The sequence below is a fragment of the Chiloscyllium plagiosum genome, unplaced genomic scaffold, assembly GCF_037043375.1.
Source record: "Chiloscyllium plagiosum isolate Xiang-an unplaced genomic scaffold, Cpla_swu_hap1 HiC_scaffold_25, whole genome shotgun sequence".
Lineage (NCBI taxonomy): Eukaryota > Metazoa > Chordata > Chondrichthyes > Orectolobiformes > Hemiscylliidae > Chiloscyllium > Chiloscyllium plagiosum.
The window spans coordinates 34609978-34636233 of NW_028270163.1; the positions used below are offsets into that span (position 1 = coordinate 34609978).

A 26256-nucleotide genomic window follows, 5' to 3' on the forward strand; every position below is an offset into this window, starting at 1 on the left:
GAGTGGCATTTTTGATAAGGGACAGCACTACAGCTGTGCTGAGGGAGGATATTCCCGGAAATACATCCAGGGAGGTTATTTGGGTGGGACTGAGAAATAAGAAAGGGATGATCACTTTATTGGGATTGTATTATATACCCGCCAATAATCAGAGGGAAATTGAGAAACAAACTTGTAAGGAGATCTCAGCTAACTGTAAGAATAATAGGGTAGTTATGGTAGGGGATTTTAACTTTCCAAACATCGACTGGGACTGCCATAGTGTTAAAGGTTTAGATGGAGGGGAATTTCTTAAGTGTGTACAAGACAATTTTCTAATTCAGTATGTGGATGTACCTACGAGAGAAGGTGCAAAACTTGACCTACTCTTGGGAAATAAGGCAGGGCAGGTGACTGAGGTGTCAGTGGGGAGCACTTTGGGGCCAGCGACCATAATTCTATTTGTTTTAAAATAGTGATGGAAAAGGATAGACCAGATCTAAAAGTTGAAGTTCTAAATTAGAGAAAGGCCAATTTTGATGGTATTAGGCAAGAACTTTCAAAAGCTAATTGGAGGCAGATGTTCGCAGGTAAAGGGACGGCTGGAAAATGGGAAGCCTTCAGAAATGAGATAACAAGAATCCAGAGAAAATATATTCCTGTCAGGGTGAAAGAGAAGGCTGGTAGGTATAGGGAATGCTGGATGACTAAAGAAATTGAGGGTTTGGTTAAGAAAAAGAAGGAACCATATGTCAGGTACAGACAGAATAGATCGAGTGAATCCTTAGAAGAGTATAAAGCAAGTAGGAGTATACTTAAGAAGGAAATCAGGAGGGCAAACCGGGGACATGAGATAGCTTTGGCAAATAGAATTAAGGAGAATCCAAAGGGTTTTTACAAATATATTAAGGATAAAAGGGTAACTAGGGACAGAATAGGGTCCCTCAAAGATCAACAAGGCGGCCTTTGTGTGGAGCCACAGAAAATGGGGGAGATACTAAATGAATATTTTGCATCAGTATTTACTGTGGAAAATGATATGGAAGATATAGACTGTAGGGAAATAGATGGTGACATCTTGAAAAATGTCCAGATTACAGAGGAGGAAGTGCTGGATGTCTTGAAACAGTTACAAGTGGATAAATCCCCAGGACCTGATCAGGTGTACCCGAGAACTCTGTGGGAAGCTGGGCCTCTTGCTCATCGATAGTCACAGATGCGGTGCCGGAAGACTGGAGGTTGGCAAACGTGGTGCCACTGTTTAAGAAGGACGGTAAAGACAAGCCAGGGAACTATAGACCAGTGAGCCTGACCTCGGTGGTGGGCAATTTGTTGGAGGGAATCCTGAAGGACAGGATGTACATGTATTTGGAAAGGCAAGGACTGATTCAGGATAGTCAACATGGCTTTGCGCGTAGGAAAAATAGTCTCACAAACTTGATTGGGTTTTTTGAAGAAGTAACAAAGAAGATTGATGAGGGCAGAGCAGTAGATGTGATCTCTATGGACTTCAGTAAGGCGTTCGACAAGGTTCCCCATGGGAGACTGATTAGCAAAGTTAGATCTCATGGAATACAGGGAGAACTAGCCATTTGGATATAGAACTGGCTCAAAGTTAGAAGACAGAGGGTGGTAGTGGAGGATTGTTTTTCAGACTGGAGGCCTGTGACCCGTGGAGTGCCACAAGGATTGGTGCTGGGCCCTCTAAGTTTTGTCATTTATATAAATGATTTGGATGTGAGCATAAGAGGTACAGTTAGTAAGTTTGCAGATGACACCAAAATTGGAGGTGTAGTGGACAGCGAAGAGGGTTACCTCAGATTACAACAGGATCTGGACCAGATGGGCCAATGGGCTGAGAAGTAGCAGATGGAGTTGAATTCAGATAAATGCGAGGTGCTGCATTTTGGGAAAGCAAATCTTAGCAGGTTTACACTTAATGGTAAGGTCCTAGGGAGTGTTGCTGAACAAAGAGACATTGGAGTGCAGGTTCATAGCTCCTTGAAAGTGGAGTCGCAGATAGATAGGATAATGAAGAAGGCCTTTGGTATGCTTTCCTTTTTTGGTCACAGTACTGAGTACAGGAGTTGGGAGGTCATGTTGCGGCTGTACAGGACATTGGTTAGGCCACTGTTGGAATATTGTGTGCAATTTTGGTCTCCTTCCTATCGGAAAGATGTTGTGAAACTTGAAAGGGTTCAGAAAAGATTTACAAAGATGTTGCCAGGGTTGGAGAATTTGAGCTATAGGGAGAGGCTGGGGCTGTTTTCCCTGAAGCGTCGGAGGTTGAGGGGTGACCTTATAGAGGTTTACATAATTATGAGGGGCATGGAGAGGATAAATAGACAAAGTCTTTTCCCTGGGGTCAGGGAGTCCAGAACTAGAGGGTATAGGTTTAGGATGAGAGGGGAAAGATATAAAAGAGACCTAAGGTGCAACTGTTTCACGTAGAGGGTGGTACGCGTATGGAATGAGCTGCCAGAGGATGCAGTGGAGGCTGGTATAATTGCAACATTTAAGAGGCATTTTGATGGGTATGTGAATAGAAAGGGTTTGGAGGGATATGGGCCGGGTGCTGGCAGGTGGGACTAGATTGGATTGGGATATCTGGTCGGCATGGACGGGTTGGACCAAAGGGTCTGTTTCCATGCTGTACATCTCTATGACTCTCCGACTCTATAACATCCTTCCGATATATTGAGTATAATCAAAATTCTAATCTAAACACAATACTAAAAATATCGGGACCGGTCCAAGAGGGCAGAAATTTCCTCCTGTTAAACATTGGGATCAAAGGTATGGGATGATATAGAGAAAAGACAGGAAAGTAGAGTTGAGGATGATCAGGCCAGTCATGATCTCATTAAATAGTGGAGCAGACTCAGTGGGCTGAATGGCTTACTTCTGCTCCCACATCTTAGTCTCAACTCCTCCTACATTTGCAGGTCTCTCTGTGAGTTACACATTAGAGATGATGAATTTCAATGTCTAGGCAATTGGACTTGGACAGCCTTTCAATGTTGGGTAGTCAGTTTCAGTCATGCTATTTAGACATTCCTTTGTAAATTACTACTGCGCTTGGCTACTTTCAGATTATGTGATTTTGGTGACTATTTTAAAGTGACCCAGCTAATTTTTTTTTTCTCAAAGCACAAGGTCAAAGGCTTTTAAGGTGGTCGATGAGATTCAAAGATTCGCCCATATTTTTAACATTAGGACATTTAGTGCGCACTTACTTGAAAAAAAGCCCATCAACATTAGTTTGAAAAATAACCAAACACCTACAATCTCTTGGGAAGTGAGTTCCAGATTTCCAATGCCTTTTGAGAGGAAAAATGCTTCTTGATTTCAATCCCAAATGCTCCACTATAAGTTTTAGAAATATATACTTCTGCTCTGGATTGCTTCAAAAAAGGAAAGATTTTCTTCATCAAACTTAAGGAATCCCTATATCATTTTAACCACCTCCATTCAGTCTCAACTTAATCTTATATAATCAAGAAAATACAAACCAAGTTTACCCAACCTGTCAATAATTCAGCAATTGAAGATATGACAATATTCTGGGGTGAATCGCTACTGTACCTACTCTGAAGGTTTAGTGCCCAAAATAGAACATAGTATTCGATAGGGTCTGATTAAGGTCCTGTACCATTACATCTCAGTAATTTAGTCTTGAGTTTGAACTCCTGAGATGAAGCCAATGGGCACAATCCTATTAGGACCTAAAAGATATGAACTATGGAAAAGTTTGTGGCAGAATCACACTAAAGTGAGATCTGTCCTCTCATCAGGAACAACTCATCTTTTATGCATCTGCCGTGTGGTGAGGCAAGTTTCGTACTGGGCAGCGACGAATTGCCAATTAAGGGAGATTAGTGCATTAATGGCCCAACTCATAGTAAATTCAGGACTTGCCAGTACCACCCACACTTCATGGATTAATAAAAGAAACTTAAGTTCAAGAATAGGCTCCAAAATGCAAGATTACCAAGTGTGCAATTTTCTCGAGTTGATATCGCACATTCCCAGATTCCTAGTATGAAAGGTGTCCTTCCACCAAAAAAAAAGTTTGAGAACTATTGCTTTTGACAGATGTGATCTGAACTCCACAGATACTTGTTGACTCTCTTTAATTAGGTTCATAAGATCTTAAAAAATAGAAATAGGATTGGGCATTTGGCCTATCAAGCCTACTCCAACATTCAATAAGATCATGGCTGATTTGATTGTGGCCTCTACTCCACTGTCAACTAAAAATCTCTCTAACACAGCCTTGAATATATTCCATCACCCAGGCTCCATAAGTCTCTGTGCAAGAGAATGCCAAAAACTAATAACCCTGTGAGAGATCAAATCCCTCCTCATCTTCACCTAAAACCTGTTATTTTTAAGCTTTATGTGATTCTGGATTCCTCTCAGCATTTACCCTGTCAAACCCCCTTAGGATCTTATGCCTTTTGTTCTGCTCATCGTTTTTATAGTTGGTCATGGATTACAGCAAGCTATCCACAATCCAATCTACAGTTGAACTTCAGGGGAAAAGCTTGTTATAATGGAATTCTGTTCCATACCTCTCCCTCCACTCCCAGTACTTCTCTCTAAATTGGCTATTGTGAATCCCTACAAAGCTCATAATTCACATGGGGAGCAACAACTTTGTCACTTGAAGTTAGGGAACACATTAGCTGCAGACAGTGTAATAGAATTTTGTAGGATAAAAGTAGGGTAAATATCCTCTGTTCAAAATGCTTAGAGGAATGCTAAACATTTAAAAATCATCTGTTTCCAATGATAGCAGTAATCCGTGCCATGCTTTTGACCCTGTCAAAAACGTTTATTTACTGACATGGGAAATAAAAAAACTATCACAAAATGAAATCATTGTGAAAAAAAAGTAAAAAAATGAGGCTTGCAGAATCACTGCCTGGAAAGTTGTGCTCTCCTTGTGACTGTGACTGAACATCTCCAACTTAGCTCTTTTCTCCTATCAATAATGAATGCCTCCTCAAATTTCCCACTTTGTTGACCACTCTAATACAACTTTCGTTCTAGTTACTGCACAGAAAGAAAGAGATATTGACCTTGTGTGTGTAAACAAGCTAAAAACAGCAAAATTACAGAATATAATTGGGCCTGGGAGCAGACAGATCCATGACACGCCCATGTCACATGTTACAGAAAACCACGGCAGCAAAATCTCACCATTTTAATCTCAGTGTAAATTATTCAGTGAAACGCAGCGCCATTTCTACTGAACTCCATGTTTCTAAACATAACCAATTCCACAAGAACAGCAGCATAGAGTATTAGAAATGTACAGCATGGAAAGAGACCCTTCAGTCTAACTCGTCCATGCCGACCAGATATCCTACTCTAATCTAGTGCCATTTGCCAGCACTTGACCCATATCCCTCTAAACCCCTCCTTTTCATATACCCATTCATATACCCATCAAACCTATTCATATACCCATCAGAAATGCTCTAAAGGCGTATTATTAAATCCTGATCACAAAAAGTAACTATAGCTATTGTTGAAGAAAATAAATTAAAGTTGAAAGCGAGGCTGAGTTGAATACCTAAACTTCAGCAATATTGTTTTATATAGCCTCTTCCATAAACAGAAATACCTATTGCTGAGATTCTCAGAAAACATTTACTCATCGTAAATTGTTACTTTCCCAAGGGGGTTATTGGAACCAATATCTGGAGCTGGCATCAGTGCTATATCTAAAAGTCCATTTTGCACTTGGTTAACCACTGGCATCCAAAGCTCCCCTGTGTGGTTTTTGATATTTCCTCCAAATTTGGTAAACATAGGTAAATTGGCACGCTACTTTGTGAAGAGGAAACTAGAGGCCTTATTGGAGGTGATGGTGTAGAGGAGGTCTGTCCTTCACCCTCCCACCAGCAAGGCCATTAGACAAAACCTACCACCCAGTCAGTACAGTCTCAATCATCCGGAGAAACCACTAGGAATGCAGCAGGAAGGTCAATGACCTGCTCTGGTGCTGGTTAAAATCTGCAAACCGACATTGTGCCACTCGCGAGAATTTAGCTTGCTATCCAGGATTGGTTGAAAAATGTGACATTTAGCTTCAACGTTGAGATGGCCCTTGCTGGACGTCTCATCTAATTTTCTCACATTTTTTGCAAAAGCAACATTGTTTTGTGGGGGTGAGGGAGGGAAGGGTATGGCCATGATCTTTGATTCCATTTGGAATTTCTGAATCTCCTTCCCTCTGTAATGGCAGTAAAACAAAACGATTGCCACAATAAGGAAGCTGCATAGTCATCTTAAATGGTCACTACTTAATACTTCTATCATCACCTAATATTTTCTCTGCAGATGGAGAAGTGGACAAAGCCAGAGATAACACCAAGTTTTGGCAATGTCTATTTACTGAGCTCCAGTGAGTCCTCCCATATAGATAATGTTTTGAACAGAATGGGATTCTAGCCATGTATTGTTTTTAGTAATTAATAAAATTCCTCAACATTTTATTCCTACTATGCTTCAGTATCCCCGCCCTTTGGGAAAATCATGCTGGCTAAATAGACAAGTTAAGATAAAGGAGTCTGCCTGTCTGGTGAATTAGAGGCTTCACTGACATCCAGGAAGGAAAGAAGCTGGCAGGAAGAGTGAATAGCATTTTGTAATACACTGACTGACACATCCTTTTTAATCTGAAATCACCAAATCTGATGAGAACACCTTTCAAATAGTATGGAGCTGTCAGGAACAACCTAGATACAGCACACCATTTAAAGAATATGCTAGTCAGTGTTTGAAAAGTTTTAATGACCGTGAATCCACTGAGGCAGAGGAAATTTGAGTCCAAAAACTTCAACTTGTGTTCTTTATCAATGTGTTGTACAATAAGTTTAAGGAGTGGAGCATCACCCTATTTTTGACTCTACATATTTTTTAAAAAGGTTTTATTGAAATAGGAGATGCATATTTTATGCAATCTGTTGCTTCTACTGTTTTTTTTATACAACTCTGAAAAGCATTCTGCTTCATTCTGTTGGCGATATTCATAACAAAAGCTTCCAATCTGCATTGTCCTTCTTCTATCCAATACAAACAAGCCAAGGGAGTGATGCTGTTAATTACTTAGTCACTTATCCTCCGAATTATTGTGAAGATGACTTGATGATGACCATCTTTATGATTAAGAAGTAGAAAATAGAGTATGACGGTAAGCTTGCAGAGAACATAAGAACTGAGGGTTAAACCTTCTATACGTATGGAAAGAGAAAAAGATTGGTAAAGACTTACATACGTCCTTTACAGTTAGAAACAGGGGAATTTATAATGGGGAACAAAGAAATATGTACTGACAAACTAAATATGTACTTCATTTCTGTCTTCACAGACGAGGACATGAACAATAACATCCCAGAAATGATGGGGAACACAAGATTTAGTGAGAGGGAGGAATTAAAGCAACCTTTTATTTGTAGAGAAATGGTGTTTGCACATTGGTGGGGTTGAAGGCCAATTGTGGGCGGCACGGTGGCACAGTGGTTAGCACTGCTGCCTCACAGCGCCAGAGACCCGGGTTCAATTCCCGCCTCAGGCGACTGACTGTGTGGAGTTTGCACGTTCTCTCCGTGTCTGCGTGGGTTTCCTCCGGGTGCTCCGGTTTCCTCCCACAGTCCAAAGATGTGCAGGGTCAGGTGAATTGGCCATACTAAAAATTGCCCGTAGTGTTAGGTAAGGGGTAAATGTAGGGGTATGGGTGGGTTTCGCTTCGGCGGGTCGGTGTGGACTTGTTGGGCCGAAGGGCCTGTTTCCACACTGTAATCTAATCTAATCTGTGGCCTAGTCCTTTTGGTACAAGATGTCAATTGCAAATTTCAAATCCGTGATTGATTTTTTTTTTAGCAAAGACATCAAGAATTATAGAACCGAGGCAAAAAGATGGAGTTAAGATTCAGAACAGCCTGCTCCAACTAAATGGCAGAATATGACAGCAGGCTGAATGGCCCATTCCTGCTTCTATTCTCCTAATCTAGTAGTAGACTGCCATGTGAACAACAATTAGGTCACCCTCACTTGGATTAGCAAAACCACCAGCTGCACAGATGTACTCTGTTCTCCTCCTCCCCCCCCAATTCACAGAACACAAGGAGAAACCATCATATGAATGCAAGGACTGCTGGGAACAAGAAGGACAGCAATAAGAAAAGCACCCAATAAAGGGAACGGCAAAACATCATCCTCTTTTGGAATCAGTCACAGCTGCTGATGTTCAATACGTCACATACTTGATAAACAGCAGGCTGTCAACAGAATTATTTTTTATTTATTCATTTGAGTGAAAAGGCAGAACAGCAGAATTGACCTTAATAGAGGTATTTAAGGCTAGTTCAAATGATTCCTCTGGAACAGGTTGCCCTTCCTATCCTTTTGCAACCTTGATGGTAATTGTAATGAAAAGCAGGCTAATTTCAGTATCCTGGCATATAAATCTTTACGGTATTCACATTCCCAGCAGGGGAACAGAACAAAGATGGGTTCATGGATTGCTGCTCTAGGCTGGTTCAATAATATTAAAATATGAGAATATATGGCACATTAAATTATATAAACTTTCCAATTTTGATTGCTTTAATTTACATTTTGAATAGTATAAAGAAAAGGAAATGAATAATATCTTTAAAGGAAGTAAAATGGCTTCACAGAGCACAAGTTCTCCATCAGATTTGCTTTATATTAGCACATTAGAATGTATTCTACTGTTTCAAACCTTCCCCCCCCCCGTAAAAGTTCATCTACCACCCACATTCAACCGCATTACACAGTGCATAATGCATTCATCTCTGATTTCACACAAATTCTATCTCCCACAGCTTGACAGATGACTGTCATTAAAATCCAATCAATTTAACTAAAGCACTCTCTGCAGTTCCGAGCACATGTCAAAGGGCTGGATGAAAAGCCAGGAAAGAAAAGGCAGGATCGATGGAGATAGTTATGGGAGGTCATGCTAGACAAATCTGCTGAAATCAAATAAAATTGGGTCAACATTTATGAGTACAAAAGTGTTCTCAAATATGTCACTAAGTCAACTTCTCTCAGAGTGGCACAAGAGTGTTACAAAGAATGGGGTTCAGGCACATTTTCAATATAAGCTAGGAGGCCCTTTATTGTTGAGTTTGTTCCATACCAAAACTGGTGTAGTAAGGACCAGCTTATGACATCTGTGAATAATTTCAGTCCACACTATAATCCCAATTTCAACAAGGTAAGAGAAATAACAAAAATCCAGCAGACAGCAAGCTAATATATGATTTCAATAACCGATGATTAAAATAATTCCAACTGACTGCAGCTGTTAAGATATTCACTTCATAAATGTAATTTCAGGTTAAAGACCCATCATGGCCTTACAGCAAATGAGTTCTCTTTGTTTCCCTCTGTGCCACCTGAAAGAATAATTTAGGATATTTGAAATTTGACAATTATAATTTTGGCTTTTTTTTATTTCAGGCTTCTCAATCTGGCTGCCAAGTTGTTAACCATTGAGGGCTTTCATTTTTAGTTTAAATTAAAACAGTTTTTGTTTTCATTTCTGATTCACAATGCTCATAAGAGTACAAGTTAACAACCTTGGGAGTCTCTCCATTGTGCACTCACTCTGTGATACTTGAAAGTTATTCCCTGCAAAATCCCACATGGCAAGAACGCAGTGAGACTGAAATGTGCATGAGCAACCCACCACCAGAGAACAAAAACAGAAATTGTTGGAAAGGCTCAGCAGGTCAGGCAGCATCGGTGGAGAGAAATCAGAGTTAATGTTTTGATTCAGTGACCCTTCCTTAGAACTGGTGAAACCGTGTTCATTTTTAAAAATTGTTTCAAAACTAAAAGAATTTATTTTAGACATTGTGCTGATGGATTGGGCTCTGCACAAACACCAAGATCCCCAATATTTGTGCCCAGAAACTTTGCTATTGTTGGGAGTAAGACTTCGGGCTCTTAGATAGAATGGACATAGGACACATTTTTAAAATGTTTTCAATTTATAACCTCACAATCTTTAAATTATGAACGCTTATATCTCAACACTTCACAAGATTAGCTCTATTTCAATATTAGATATAAACACAATTTCTTTTAAGAAGCTCCCCAAGAGTTCAGTTGATTATGCTAATTTTCACCTCGCTGTAAAGATAGTATTGTCCGATTTCAAGTAATTGCTGACTCACAATAAAGATTAACAGTTTCTTACAATAACATTTTAATGTCCCTCACAGTAATAAGTGCAGATAATGTGAATTATGATGGCATAATAAGTGATTATTTTGTGTCGTATCCATAATTCAACATTGACTTCCCAAGCAGTCTTGATAACTTGTTGAGTGGCTTTTTTTTTGCAAATGACATTAAAGAAGTGCTTGGTGTAAAATTTTGATTTTCAACAAAGAAAATCTCTTATGTAATTCAGTTACTTATGATGCACTACTGAATAAAAGTTACGCGTACAACAGGAAATAAAATTACACTGTACCAGCAATATCATCTCCTCAAAATGTGGGTGAATGGCTATTTTCTAAAGAGACCTTTATCATTTCGGCAGATCAAATAAGTCCTCAAGTCTCCATTTTCATCCCAGAAGTGTCAAAATAAGAATAAACTGTGGGAGATTGAGAATGCAATAAATAGGGGAAAACACCCGAAAGAAACACAAATGCCAAAAATCAGAAACAAAAACAGAACTTGCTGGAAAAACTCAATAGGTCTGTCATAGTCATAACCATACAGATATACAGATCGAAAACAGACCCTTTGGTCCTATTTGTCAATGCTGACCAGATATCCTAATTAAAACTTGCCCCCACGTGCCAGCATTTGGCCCATATCCCTCTAAACCCTATTCAAATATGCATCCAGATGCCTTTTAAATGTTGTAACTGTACCAGCCTCCACTACTTTGTCTGGCAGCTCACTCCATACATGCACCACCCTGCAGGTGAAAAAGTTGCTTCTTAGGTCTCTTTTATATCTTGCTCCCTCACCTTAAATTTATGCCCTCTAGTTTTAGACTCCCCTACCCCAGGGAAAAAAACTCACCTAGTTACTCTATCCATGCCCATGATTTTATAAACTTCTATAAGATAACCCCTCAGCTTCTAGCGCTCCAGGGAAAATAGCCACAGTCTATTCAGCTTTTCCCTATAGTTCAAACCCAGCAGCATCTGTGGGGGAAATCACAGTTAACGTTTCATGTCCCATGACCCTTCTCCAGAATTTCAGAAATAGGAAAAAGCTGAACATGTTAACTTGAATTTTGCAATAACGTGATTTAGTCACCATTTGGAAACAATATGAAGAAGCTGCTTCTTGTATTGCCATGTGATGAATGAATAAATGATAGATTTGGAAAAGAATATAGATTTATTATAATGCCAACTGTTGTAACAAATAGAAGATGTTATTTCTGGCAATTACAAGATACTTGTCACACCGAGCGCAAGTTTCTTCACTCCATTCCTTACTGACTATATTCCACAGAGTTCCTTTCTCTACAATTTTTTGAGCTGTTCAAGACATGATGCACAGCTATGCTTTAAATTTGTATTTCAAGCTCAACAAAAGCACACTGATGGCTGTAGCAGGATTGCAGAGGTATTCAATGAGTTAAGCACTTTATCGAGTGTTGATATAAATATTACACATAAAAAAATTCTAGCTGATCGAGTTTTTGCCCCAGACTAACTTTACTAGGCATTCAATAAAGAACAAATAAGACATCTCTGAACTGTTAACAATGTGCGATTTAACTTTATTTGTTAGACTCAGTATTAAGTGGAGGAAAACAATATTTGAGAGCTTAAGGTAGTTCAGTCTCCTGTTCACTGAAAATGCAATTTGTCTACAGACTATTTCTCCTGCAGATATCATTTCATTATTTTACCTAATGAAAAGTCATGGTTGAGGAGCTGAGAGATTTATACTGCCATGAAATTGGGTCACTTCAGCAATACAGTACTAAAACTAATCATGAAAAGTTGTCATCTGGGAAATTAATGGCCATGGAGATCTCAAAATGAACTGCAGTGAATCAAAAATCAAATTAACCTTCTAGAGCTTATAGGACATTCACAGTACAAACTTTTATCCTTTGGACAATGAAATATTAGGGTTGGGCATTCTCAGCTGGAAGCAAATCAGACATCCTGAGGTTATCGTGGCTCAAAAGCCTAGGGCTTCTGATGTGGGAGGTATAAGTGCTGGAATAACTTACATTGTTACCATAGCGATGAAACATGGAAACCATGCATCGATTAATATCAAGCTGCATAATAATTAATCTGACTTTCATATTGGCAATAATTTTAACCAAAGAAAACACTGGACATTAAAAAGGTCAGTGTTGTCTTACCTGGTCATTATTACATCTGGCTCATTTTCTCATATATTTGTGATTTTTCAAGTGCCTGTTACCACTTTCTTTATTTTTTCGAGTATTTTCATTGCATCTGCCATTGGACTAACAAGTCTGATCTTCATCTCTGTTTTCTTTTTTCATCCTTTCTTGAATGATAATTTTACATTTTCTGACTTTAAAAGTATTGGGATCATTCCAGAATTTTGCAAGGTAACAACAAGTAGATTCATTCTCCTTGCAGACACTGTTTTTAGAATACAATTACATAGGCAATCAAGTCCAAGGGATTTGTCAGCTTTTAATCTCATGCATTTCTCGGTAGCTTTTCTTCCCAAAACAAATTACTTTAAGTTCTTCCTTCTTCTTTGATTCTTGCTTCCCACTACATCTGGCATTTTTGTGTCTTTTGATGTGAAGTCAGTCACAAAATATTTGTTTAACAACTTCTGATTCCATGTTTTCAATTATAATTTCTCCTGTCTCAGGAACAATGTTTATTTATAACATGTATTTTCATTGCTGCGCACTCAGAAATTCTAAAAGTCTACATTTATATATTTTGCTGGCTTACATTATATTCCATTTTCTCTGTCTACTACTTTTCGATCATTCCTTGATGGCTTCTAAGACCATTTCTCAATTTTCATTCTTGCTATACTTGTTGACAATATTGTAAGACCTTTTCATTTTGATGCCATTCTTAACTGTTGCAGTTTTTCAATGAAATGTTTATTAACTGAGAATTAGAAAATATTTTTGTAAATATTTCCAATTCATTTTTGCTGCCATTCATTTTAAAACTACCTCTAAATCTACCTTGTCAAATATGACTCTTTTATCTAAAGTAAAACAAAGAACTGCCGATGCTGGAAATCTGATTAAAAAAAACAATGGAAATTGCTGGAGAAACTCAGCCAGTCTGGCAGCATCTCTGGACAGAAAGTAGCATTAATGATTCAAGTCAAGTGACTCTTCTTTGGAACAGGTCCCTCTTATCTATCTCCTTGACTTTAAGTATTAGACTATCACTGCAGATTTAAAAGTGTTACTTTCATATTCAGTTTGAAATTCATCATATTGTGGTCCCTCTTTCCCAGAAATTCCTTTCTCTAAGGTAATTAGTACTACGTCCTTACACAAAACAAAATTTAAAATAACCCTTTCCTGCTGAGTATCTCCAACATTTTCTATTTATTTCTGATTTGAAGCATCCATAGTATTTTGCTTTTAAGTTATTGTGGCCTGGTGTCTAGCTGGTCCCATGATATACTACCGAGATTAAGGAGCAGACAAGAGGGGAAGTTAGGGAATTAGTAAAATCTGGAGGAGTGGGCTAGCAGAGAACAAAAGAGACAGGCAGTCAGCAGTATCCAGATGAGTAAGAAAGGAGGAGGATCCCTCACTAGTCAGCAATACTTAGGGAAGTGGAGAGGAACAGCACCTCAAGACAGGCATTCTGCAGCTCCTAGAGGAGCAGGGATTAGAAAGACTGTTTTTATTTACTGGGGCAAAAATCACACAACACCAGGTTATAGTCCAACAGGTTTAACTGGAAGCACTAGCTTTCGGAGTGCTGCTCCTCCATCAGGTGGTTGTATTTACGAGGACATCAGCCCTCCTATCTCCAAGGCTTCATATACGCCCCAAGTCCACTCTATGCATTCCATATAATCTCCTTGGCCACGTACCCAGAATGGATGAACCTCTGAGCCATGTCTTTCAGTGAATATAAAAAGGTGTAAACCTCTAATAATTTAATACAGTTGTCATTCAAAGACTCTGCACACTGAACAAAAAATCCATTAAAAATGTAAATCTCCTTATGTGGTCAAACTGTGACAGAAACATCTACTTCACCAACCACATCCAAGGCAAGTAATTTTTAATAACCTTTTAAAACAGGCATCAAACTGTGAACCTGTCCCAATTGTTCAGATCAGTATTTCTGAAGCTTTTGAAATTCAGCTAGACACTCATAGTAGCCCCAGCTATTAAACCAAACAATTGCAGCTGCCACTAATGAAGTCAATGAAATCATATTTGCAAAAGACGTTGCTTTTTTCTTCGCTGTACCAGATTTGATTTGATTTTATTATTGAGATGTATTGTTGTGAAAAGTATTGTTTTGCATGCTAACCAGACAAATCATACCTCACGTAAGTACATCAAGGTAATAGAACAGAATGCAGAATGTAGCGTTACAGCTACAGAGAAGGCGCAAAGAATGATCAACTCTAATATATGAGAGGTCTGTTCATAAATCTGATAACAGCAGGGAAGAAGCTGTTCTTAAATCTGTTGGCATGTATTTTCAAACTTTTGAATCTTCTGCCTGATGTAACAGGGTGGAAGAGAGTATAACTGGATTGGGAGGAGTCTTTGATTATGTTGGCTGCTTTCTCAAGCCAGGAGGAAGTGTAGACAGAATTAATGGAAGGCTGGTCTGTGAGATAGATTGGGCTGCATTCACGATTCTATGCAATTTCTTGCAGTTTTAGGCAAAGCAGTTGCCATACCAAGCCATGATACATCTGGATAGGATGCTGTCAAAGGCGCATTCATAAAAATTGGTAAGAGTCATTGTGGATATACTGCATTTCCTTAGCCTTCTGAAGAAGTAGAGACATTGGTGTGTTTTCTTAACTGTAGCATCAATGTGGATGGACTAGGATAGGTCATTGGTGATTTATTCCCAGGAACTAGATAGCTTATTAATCATTGCACTCCAGGAAGAAGAGGCTTTTTTTGTCTGTAAATAAAAACTGAGTACCTTTTCTTCAATCTTGAAGGACCATGGAGATCTAAATCACCTCAGTTTATGGTAACTTGAATTTCTCAGCAATGTTTATTCAGTTTTGAATGTTTAATATCACTTTTCCTAACTGGAAAAGTATCTGAATGTATGTCAAGATGTATAAAATGCTGAACAACGTAAGTATCAATTTACCTTTGTAGGTAACCCATTACTGCCATAACACATTCACCATTCAACATAACATTTAACTACTGAAACAGGAAGGGTTTTTTTGTACTTCAAAACCCATCATTGAAAGAAATCCAGATGCATGTGACATTTATTTTTGGTCCTAACTTGGAGCTTGAGTTCTGTGCTGAAACGCCATGAACACCACCTCCAAACAGAAGGTGCACCATTCCCACAACAGTCACTGGGAGATAGGTGTTGGCCTGTCCATTTCCACAAAGGAGCCAGAAAGTGTGGGACTTCTATGTGCATGCAGGCTACCTGAATCCTTATCCCACAACAGCAACATTTTCCAGAAATGGGACTGTGGGTGGGAATCCAAGAATCAGGTGCAGCCTGCCATGTTCAAAGGGATCTTCAGTCCACCCAACTCCAAGTAAGTTTGGACCAAAGGATCTGAACTATCTACTTCCCACCTTGGTCACCATGCAATCATGTCTCTTATTTGACTGTTAGATCAAACCTATTCATCTAAATTAATTCATCTATCTTGTCACCAATGTATCATATATTTGAATAAAGGACTTTTAACTTTTTGCTATTTTCCCTGAATTGAACCATGCAACTTTGTAAAGGATCACATATTTTTCTTCTTGGATTATAAACTGGACTGGAAGTTGGTCTGCTAAGAACTGAAATGCCAGGAACGTTTTGCAACTTTAAAAAAATCAAGTGGTGCACATTTGTTAGTATATAGGACAATGCTGCTGGTACAGCAATGAAACTGTCACGTTATTGAGTCAGAGTGGCACTAGTGCTTTTGAATTAATTGAAGACTGCCTGACAACAGTCCTCAAATTGGTCCAGCTTTAGTTGGTTACAAACCTGTAAATTCAGAGCAGCCAACGATGTTCAGAGCTGCTAAACTGAAAACATCCCTCTCTTCCCTTGGTATGTGAGTGAAAAGATGAAAACAAAAGCTTAAAGTAATAATTCTAACAAAAGAGGAACAAGATCAACTTAATCAACCATCAAAGTGAAGAACGGCCAACACTTTACAGACGGCAGTGTGTCTTTGCTGTTGAAATCAATAGAAATTGTGAGAAATAATGTAAGCCACTCTAAGGATCTAGACTTTTCATCTTGAGAATTTATGAACTTTGTTTCTTATCAATAATTTTTTCCAAAACATAATATTTGTGTCAAACCATCTGTCTTAGTTGTGAATGAATGTGAGTATATTTGGGGTTTTTAAAAGGTGTGTAGTTTAAGTTTCATAGTAGTAGGTTAGTAAAATATTTTCTTTTGACAATAATTTGTTAAAGTTCTGCATTACAATAAATTGTTATTTTCTGTCAATGACAGAACTTGTATGAATTGCTTTTATCCTCAGTTGCAGTCGGTCAGGCAAGTTGGTCATCTTGATGGTCTAATTTAAATTTTATACATTATTGAGACGGCACAATCGTTGGTGCACTCTTCCCAGATAATTCATTAATTATTTTCTTTAGATTGTCACAATTTACTGAACTTTGCCCAAATTACTATACTGCACTACAACCTTGATTTTTTTTTAGATCTATTCATTTCTCCTAACCCGATCCTTTCTGGAAATGAAATAAATACAGAAATACTGGGAATACCTAGCATTACAATCAATATCTGTGGAGTGAAACATTGTTCATGGGCTGAATTTTCACTCCTTAATGTTAAACTCTGAACAGAATTCAAATCCATACTCTTATTTCAGCTTTATTTCAGTTAACCACATGCCATAAACTCTCACCCTGCTGATTACGAGTTCCCCACACTGACACAGCACATTCACACCCAATTAACTCTTAATCCATCACCTGTTCCCTCATTCCATTAAACCTCAACCATCCCTTCAGGCACTTGAGATTGTATCTTTAATCATCAGGTACATTGTAGGCTGAGATCAATAGATTTGTGGACTCTAAGGGAATCAAGGAGTCTTGAGATCAGATGGAAGAGTGCAGCTGAGGTCTGAGTAGTCATGATCTTACTGAGTGATAGGGCAGACACATAGCATCATATTTCCTACTCCTAATTCTTAAATTCTTAACATGCTCCAATCACTCTTTGATAATGATGATGTGGAAAATGGATGTTACAGCAAAAGGCTATGTCCACAGCACAATGACATTCTTGAATGTAGATTTTGCATTACTGTTCCATCTTAAGTATTACTATTTATAAATAAAGGTGCACTTAGTGATGTGCCATAGCACTGCATCAGTTATCATATTATTGTGTGCCAAGAATTAGTGATTTTAAGTGTCTATGACATGGCTCAATTCAGGCCCTTTTGCAGAATTGAATTTGTGACAGAGGGTCATTGGCTGGTTTCTAAGAAATTAAACTCCCAAGAATTGTTGCTAAGCTTTCCACTCACATCTCAACTGTTACAGTCCTTCTATAAGAACTGATTCGCTCTCTTTACCTGAACCAATGCCATGTCTAACAATAAAAAATTGATCCTGCCAACCCTTAATATTTAGTGCAGAGGAAACCAACAGAACTGAATTAAACTCTACTTATGGCTGTAAATAACATAAAACAAAACCTGTATGACATCAAAGCTGTAAACTTCACTAAATTCAACAAAATAAAACTTTTCTAGGAAAATATACAGCATCTGGATTTAAAAAGGAAAAAGAATGCACTTTTCTTCTCAGATTCCGTGTGCTGCAAAATACACAGTGTAATAAATAAATTCCAACAGTGAATTCAAGACAAGACTCACAGCAACCTGCAAGCTTTCTTTGTAGTCTATTACTGGAAAAAAATGAAAGCAATAAAGAAGCAAATAGGTTGTTCAAGAAAAAGCATAGAACATTAAATAAATGCTTTGCCTAACAGGCTCACGAACATCCAAACATGCTGAGCAAGTCTATATCATTAAAATTATACTGAACAATTCTAATCATTTAATAAACATGAATTCATCACCAGTCAGATGTTCTCAGGGTGTTTTTAAATTAGCATTTGTTTTTTTTTAGTCTTATCATCAGCGTTCTTCTCTCATCTAAAAATGCTGGGAACAATGAATGAGGTGAAAAAGTCCTTTTTAAATGCCTTAGCCTCAGAAGCACTTCAAGGAGTATAAGCCACTATATTAAAAGTATTATTTCAAGACTTCTCTTAAAAGCATTCTTGATCATGATGATCATTTTATTACTCAGCATGGCAAGGAGAAAGACTTCAAGTCTACCTCAAGCCAGGGCTCTTATAGTTCAGTTGTACTGTCCCTATCTCCAGGCTAAAAATCCTGGGTTCAAGTCTCACCTTTCCAGGCATATGTTTTGACATCTCTGAACAGGTAGATTCAAAAATATTTACTTCAACCAGAGCTAGGATCAAACTCCACGCTCTTACCATTCTTGAAATCCACATGGCTAGCCAATTTAGCTTTAAATCTGAACAATGTGTTTATATTTTGCTTTACAAAAAGATATGGAGAAGAAAAATTACATATTTTTTCCTCAAAAGTCAATTTGCACCAGCAACTGCAGAGACCCATTAGTATGTTTGCCTACCTGAGGAATACAGTATTCCACACACTGCAATGAAAATGGCAGACAGTTTTAAAGATTTTTCTCTTGCTCCTCCGACACTGAATATATGGTACTGTCATCTGCGGGAAGTGCACCCAACTCCAGCTCCTTGAAAACCGTGTTAGGGAATTGGAGCTGGAGCTGGATGAACTACAGATCATTCGGGAGGCTGAGGGGGTAATTGAGAGGAGTTACCGGGAGTTGGTCACTCCGAAGGCTCAGGACAAGGATAGATGGGTTACAGTTAGGGGGAGGAGAGGGGACAGTCAGACAGTGCAGAGACCCCCGGTGGACATTCCCCTCAGCAATAAGCATACCGTTTTGGATACTGCTGGGGGGGGGATGACCTACCAGAGGAAAGCCATAGTAGTCAGTTCTCTAGGCCTGAGCCTGACACTGTGGCAAAGAAGGGAAGGGGGCAGAATAGAAAAGTACTCGTGGTAGGGGACTCGATAGTTAGGGGAATCGACAGGAGATTTTGTGGTCAGGATCGGGATTCCCGGAAGGTATGTTGCCCCCCTGGTGCCAGGGTCTGGGACGTCTCTGATCAGGTGGATAAGGTTCTAAAAGGGGAGGGCGAACAGCCAGAAATCGTGTTACATATTGGCACTAATGATATAGCCAGGAAAAGGATTGAGGATATAAAAAGTGATTTCAGGGAGTTAGGATGGAAGCTGCAAAGCAGGACGAACAGAGTAGTGTTCTGGATTAGTGGTGCTGGAGGAGCACAGCAGTTCAGGCAACATCCAAGGAGCAGCAAAATCGATGTTTCGGGCAAAAGCCCTTCATCAGGAATAAAGGCAGAGAGCCTGAAGCGTGGAGAGATAAGCTAGGGGAGGGTGGGGGTGGGGAGAAAGTAGCATAGAGTACAATGGATGATTGGGGGAGGGGATGAAAGTGATAGGTCAGGGAGGAGAGGGTGGAGTGGATAGGTGGAAAAGGAGACAGGCAGGTAGGACAAGTCCGGACAAGTCATGGGCACAGTACTGAGCTGGAAGTTTGGAACTAGGGTGAGGTGGGGGAAGGGGAAATGAGGAAACTGTTGAAGTCCACATTGATGCCCTGGGGTTGAAGGGTTCCGAGGCGGAAGATGAGGCGTTCTTCCTTCAGGCATCTGGTGGTGAGGGAGCGGTGGTGAAGGAGGCCCAGGACCTCCATGTCCTCGGCAGAGTGGGAGGGGGAGTTGAAATGTTGGGCCACGGGGCGGTGTGGTTGATTGGTGTGGGTGTCCCGGAGATGTTCCCTAAAGCGCTCTGCTAGGAGGCGCCCAGTCTCCCCAATGTAGAGGAGACCGCATTGGGGGCAATGGATACAATAAATGATATTAGTGGATGTGCAAGTAAAGCTTTGATGGATGTGGAAGGCTCCTTTAGGGCCTTGGATAGAGGTGAGGGAGGAGGTGTGGGCGTAGGTTTTACAGTTCTTGCGGTGGCAGGGGAAGGTGCCAGGATGGGAGGGTGGGTTGTAGGGGGGCGTGGACCTGACCAGATAGTCATGGAGGGAACGGTCTTTGCGGAAGGCGGAAAGGGGTGGGGAGGGAAATATATCCCTGGTGGTGGGGTCTTTTTGGAGGTGGCGGAAATGTCGGCGGATGATTTGGTTTATGCGAAGGTTGGTAGGGTGGAAGGTGAGCAGCAGGGGCGTTCTGTTCTTGTTACGGTTGGAGGGGTGGGGTCTGAGGGCGGAGGTGCGAGATGTGGACGAGATGCGTTGGAGGACATCTTTAACCACGTGGGAAGGGAAATTGCGGTCTCTAAAGAAGGAGGCCATCTGGTGTGTTCTGTGGTGGAACTGGTCCTCCTGGGAGCAGATACGGCAGAGGCGGAGGAATTGGGAATACGGGATGGCAATTTTGCAAGAGGTAGGGTGGGAAGAGGTGTGGTGCGTGCCTGTAATCTGGCGACTCGGAGGCTAAGGCTATCGGATTGCTTGAGACCAGGAGTTCTGGGCTGCTGCGGACTATGCCAATCAGGTGTCCTCACTAAGCTGGGCATCGATATGGTGTCCCCGGAGGAATCTGGGATCACCAGTTCGGGTAAAGAGGGGTGAATCGGCCCAGGTCGGAAACAGAGCAGGTCAAAGCCCCCGTGCCCATCAGCAGTCGGATCACACCTGTGAATAGACGTTGCATTGCAGCCTGGTTAACACAATGAAACAGAGTAGTGTTCTCTAGTTTACTACCGGTGCCATGAGATAGCGAGGCGAGGAACAGGGAGCGGGTGCAGCTTAACACGTGGCTGCGCAGTTGGTGTAGGAGGGAGGGCTTCAGATATGTAGATAATTGGGATGCCTTCTGGGGAAGGTGGGACCTGTACAAGAAGGACGGGTTGCATCTGAACTGGAAGGGGACCAATGTCCTGGGTGGAAGGTTTGCTCGAGTAGTTCGAGAGGGTTTAAACTAGTATGGCAGGGGGGTGGGAACCTGAGCTGTATACCGGAGGTGAGAGTTGATGCAGATGAGGCAATAGCAAGAGGTAGACCAGCTAGTGGGAAGGATTTTCGTGGGAAGGAACCAAGGGATCAGTTAAAGTGTGTTTGCTTTAACGCAAGGAGTATCAGGAATAAAAGTGATGAACTTAGAGCATGGATCAGTTCCTGGTGCTATGATGTTGTGGCCATAACAGAGACATGGATTTCTCAGGGGCAGGAATGGTTGCTGGATGTTCCAGGGTTTAGAGCATTTAAAAAGAATAGGGAGGGGGGGAAAAAGAGGAGGGGGTGTAGCACTACTGATCAGAGAGGGAGTATCACAGCTACAGAAGCTTCAATTGTCGAGGAAGATCTGCCTACCAAGTCAGTATGGGTGGAAATTAGGAACAGCAAGGGAGCAGTCACCTCATTAGGGGTTTACTACAGGCCCCCCAATAGCAGCAGGGAGATGGAAGAAAGCATAGGTCAGCAGATTTTGGAAAAGTGTGGACGTAGTAGGGTTGTTGTAATGGGTGACTTTAACTTTCCCAATATTGATTGGAACCTCCTTCAAGCAGAAGATTTGAATGGAGCTGTTTTTGTAAGGTGTGTTCAGGAGGATTTTCTAACTCAGTACGTGGACAGGCCGACGAGGGGAGAGGCCATTCTAGATTTGGTGCTCGGAAATGAGCCGCAGCAGGTATCAGATCTTGTGGTGGGAGGGCATTTTGGTGATAGCGACCACAACTGCCTCACATTCTACATAGCTATGGAGAAGGAGAGGATTAGGCAAAATGGGAGTTTTTTTAATTGGGGAAGAGGAAACTATGATGCGATTAGACATGAGTTAGGAAGCATGGACTGGGAGCAATTGTTCTATGGTAAAGGCACTATAGACATGTGGAGACTGTTTAAGAAACAGTTGTTGCAAGTGATGAATAAATATGTCCCTCTGAGACAGGCAAGAAGGGGTAAGATAAAGGAACCTTGGATGACGAGAGCGGTGGAGCTTCTCGTCAAAAGGAAGAAGGTAGCTTACATAAGGTGGAGGAAGCTAGGGTCAAGCTCAGCTCTAGAGGATTACAGGCAGGCGAGGAAGGAGCTCAAAAATGGTCTGAGGAGAGCCAGGTGGGGGCACGAGAAAGGCTTGGCAGAACGGATTAGGGAGAACACAAAGGCATTTTACACTTAGGTGAGAAATAAGAGAATGGTCAAAGAAACAGTAGGGCCGATCAGGGATAGTATAGGGAATTTGTGTGTGGAGTCTGAGGAGGTAGGGGAAGCCCTAAATGAGTTTTTGCTTCTGTCTTTACAAAAGAAATGGACTTTGTAGTGAATGAAACTTTTGAAGAGGAGGTGTGCATGCTGGAATGGATAGAGATAGAGGAAGCTGATGTGCTGAAAATTTTGTCAAACATTAAGATTGACAAGTCGCCAGGCCCGGACCAGATTTATCCTCGGCTGCTTTGGGAAACGAGAAATGCAATTGCTTCGCCACTTGCGAAGATCTTTGCATCCTCGCTCTCCACTGGAGTCGTACCTGAGGACTGGAGACAGGCAAATGTAATTCCTCTCTTCAAGAAAGGAAATAGGGAAATCCCCGGCAATTACAGACCAGTAAGTCTCACGTCTGTCGTCTGCAAGGTATTAGAAAGGATTCTGAGGGATAGGATTTATGACCATCTGGAAGAGCATGGCTTGATTAAATGCAGTCAACACGGCTTTGTGAGGGGCAGGTCATGCCTGACAAACCTTATCGAGTTCTTTGAGGATGTGACTAGAAAAGTTGATGAGGATCGAGCTGTGGATGTGGTGTATATGGACTTCAGCAAGGCATTTGATAAGGTTCCCCATGGTAGACTCATTCAGAAGGTCAGGAGGAATGGGATACAGGGGAATTTAGCTCTCTTGATACAGAATTGGCTGGCCACCAGAAGACAGCGAGTGGTAGTAGAAAACAAATATTCTGCCTGGAAGTCAGTGTTGAGTGGTGTTCCACAGGGGTCTGTCCTTGGGCCCCTACTGTTTGTAATTTTTATTAATGACTTGGATGAGGGGATTGAAGGATGGGTCAGCAAGTTTGCAGATGACACAAAGGTTGGAGTTGTCATTGATGGTATAGGCTGTTGTAGGCTGCAGCGGGACATTGACAAGATGCAGAGATGGGCTGAGAGTTGGCAGATGGAGTTCAACCTGGATAAATGCAAGGTGATGCATTTTGGAAGGTCGAATTTGAAAGCTGAGTACAAGACTAAGGATAGGATTCTTGGCAGTGTGGAGGAACAGAGGGATCTTGGTGTGCAGATACATAGATCCCTTAAAATGGCCACCCAAGCGGACAGGGTTGTTAAGAAAGCATATGGTGTTTTGGCTTTCATTAACAGGGGGATTGAGTTTAAGAGTTGTGAGATCTTGTTGCAGCTCTATAAAACTTTGGTTACTGGAATACTGCATCCAGTTCTAGTTGCCCTATTATAGAAAAGATGTGGATGCTTTGGGGAGGGTTTAGAGGAGGTTTACCAGGATGCTGCCTGGACTGGAGGGCTTATCTTATGAAGAGAGGTTGACTGAGCTCGGACTTTTTTCATTGGAGAACAGGAGGAGGAGAGGGGACCTAATTGAGGTATACAAGATAATGAGAGGCATAGATAGAGTAGATAGCCAGAGACTATTTCCGTGGGCAGAAATGGCTAACACGAGGAGTCATAGTTTTCAGCTGGTTGGAGGAAAGTATAGAGGGGATGTCAGAGGTGGGTTCTTTACACAGAGAGTTGTGAGATCATGGAATGCGTTGCCAGCAGCAGTTGTGGAAGCAAGGTCATTGGGGACATTTAAGAGACTGCTGGACATGCATATGGTCACAGAAATTTGAGGGTGCATACATGAGGATCAATGGTTGTCACAACATCGTGGGCTGAAGGGCCTGTTCTGTGCTGTACTGTTCTATGTTCTATATCAAAAATTTTGCTGTGTGCATTCGTTAAAGTAAAGGCTAAGGGCATTGACAACATTCCCACTGCAATGCTAAAGACCTCTGCTCCAGAACTAGTCACAGCCTTAGCTTCATTATTTCAGCCTAGCTATTTTACTAGTATCTATTTGGTTAAAATGGAATTCTCTAGGTATATCTATGTATGATAATGGAATAGTGTAGGTTGGATGGGCTTCGGATTGGTTTTACAGGTCGGCACAACATCAAGGGCCGAAGGGCCTGTATTGCACTGTTATGTTCTAGTTCCATCCTGCTGATAAAAAGTAGGACATATTGACTGTGTTAAAAATCACACAACACCAGGTTATAGTCCAACAGGTTTAATTGGAAGCACACTAGCTTTCGGAGCGACACTCCTTCATCAGGTGATTCGTCAGGTGACAACCACCTGATGAAGGAGTGTCGCTCCGAAAGCTAGTGTGCTTCCAATTAAACCTGTTGGACTATAACCTGGTGTTGTGTGATTTTTAACTTTGTACACCCCAGTCCAACACCGGCATCTCCAAATCATGACTCATATTGACTGTGACAATTATCCCCCCGTCAGTTTATTCTCAATCATTAACAAATTGATAGAATACATTGTTTAGAGCTCAATGAAGCATATCCTTCAGTGATTGAAAGAGATTAGCTGCTTTGGGGTAATGCCGTGTGTACGAGAGACACACGGTGGATACAGTATATACTCGAGTAATAGTCGATATCATGCAAAGTTGACCCTTTATTTTTAGCCAAATAATCTGAAAATTTACACTATCTCGTACAAACATTGATCCTGGTTCTTCACGAATCTTGCATATGTATCTCCAATTTATATTTTTGACAAAGAAACACCTACCGAAATAATCCATCTGAAATATATTAGCAGTGTTTCGTTGACATGCATGGATTAATTTATGATTAGCTTTAGAGAAGAAAGGGAAGGCTGAAGATATGGGTACAACAGAAGAGGTTAATTTGCTAATAGAGGAAATTCAGTACACATAGAGCTTAGAAGTTCACAGGGGTTCCACCTGCCACCTGGAACCAGAAACAAAAGCTACTCCCACTGTGCAACCACTTCTATTGTCCTCAGCAACGACGGGAGTACACCATATGGTCCTGCATTTAAATACAACACATTAGCCTTATCTGAAAGAATAGCTATCAGCTGTAGCAGGCGAGCAGTCTGCAGTTTAAAACTCACTAATCTGTGAAAACCAATTCCATTAAAGTGATTGCTGCAACTTCCAGATTATTCGGGGTGCATTGTTTTGCAATAAAACAGTCTCCAATCCCCTCATTGAGATTGTTGGGATCTAGGTTGGGATCTAAAGCTAGGTTTATTGGATTCATAAACAAAGTAAAACTTCATTCAACTGAGCGCAACATGATCACATTACCGACAATATTGATATAAATGAGTGATAATGTATAAATTAATTAATTGCATGTATGTAATATATGTTGCATAAACATCCCAAGGTACTTCACTAGGGAGTAGTCATCAAAAATAGACAATTGGACAAAATTGGAGGAAATCACAAATAATTCTAGCCTGGATGTGGCACAGACAGTCGTGAGTATGGTGCTGGAAAAGCACAGCAGGTCAAATAGCATCCGAGCAGCAGGAGAATCAACGTTTCGGGCATAAGCCTTTCATCATAGACTGACTGACCATGATGGTGATGGACAGCTTGAGAGAGGTAGAGCTAAATTTTATTGGGCGCTTTAGTTGCGTTAAGGAGGACAAGGTGCAAAGGTTGAATCAATGGTCTCTGTGACAAAAACTCCATGAGCTCCACACATTTGACCTTGGAGGTAACCAGATAAAAAGAAAGGTAAATGCCCTTTTAAGCATCTCAGCATTATTTACGCAAGCAACAAAATGCTCCTAAATGGATATGGATTTGTCAGATGTAACCCAGTTTAGACCATAAGATAAAGAGGCAGAAATAGGCCATGCAGTCCATTGAGTTTGCTCCACCCTTTG

General features: G+C 40.7%; 1 protein-coding gene and 1 non-coding gene across 5 annotated transcripts in view; one reads left to right on the forward strand and one right to left on the reverse strand.

Moving 5' to 3' along the window:
- kif19 (kinesin family member 19) overlaps window positions 1-26256 on the reverse strand; it is a 238258-nt gene that overhangs the window by 128466 nt on the left and 83536 nt on the right. The gene's annotated exons all lie outside the window — the stretch shown is intronic.
- Window positions 20749-21049, forward strand: LOC148145315 (signal recognition particle RNA). The gene has a single exon (XR_015761472.1).